A 780-nucleotide genomic window follows, 5' to 3' on the forward strand; every position below is an offset into this window, starting at 1 on the left:
TTTTCATGGTTCCCATTTCTTTATCTCTCAGGACCTTGAAACAGTTGTTCATATTTTCCAAGGATTTTAAACAATTTCTTGTCCTCCAGAGCTTTAAAACAATTTTTCGCATTTTCCATTGTTTTAGAGAATTTTTTTTTTGGCCCAGGAATATGAAACGATTTTCCATATCTTCCGAGGATATAAAACAAATTTCTATGTTTACGAAAGATTTTAAACAATTTACTGTTATATACAAATTTAAAACAATTTTTCATGTTTTTTTTTATGTACATTTTTCAACTTTTCAATTTTCCATATTTTTTACAGGTTTAGGGTAATTTTCTTGTTTTTCTAGGATATATGATTTTTTTCCAAGGATTTTAAATATTTTTTTGTTTCCTATTCCAGAGCTTTAAAACAATTTTCCAGACTTTTGAAATGACGTTTTTTCGGTCATCCAGGAACTCAACGCAATTTTTCATGTTTCCCAAAGATTCAGTTTTTTAATTTCACTTACCGCGCTTCCAAAATCCTACAAAAAAAAAACACAACAAATCAGGAAATATTAGAGAAAAATCTAATAACACCCCCGCACCCCTCTCGCAACCTGAAAAAAGGAGGAGGAGGCCCAGGTGCAACATACCCGACGTTATTATTTGAAAGAATTATTTTTAGAAAACCGAAGGGGCTAAGTGACTAAATCTCCGAGTTTCCTTGTTTCCGCATGAAAACTTTCCGCCCCCAAAACAGATTATCTTGACTTCCCTTTTGCGGTTTATTTCTCTCGAAAACACCGAG

The sequence above is a fragment of the Anthonomus grandis genome, chromosome 5 (assembly GCF_022605725.1).
Source record: "Anthonomus grandis grandis chromosome 5, icAntGran1.3, whole genome shotgun sequence".
In the NCBI taxonomy this organism is placed as follows: Eukaryota; Metazoa; Arthropoda; class Insecta; order Coleoptera; family Curculionidae; genus Anthonomus; species Anthonomus grandis.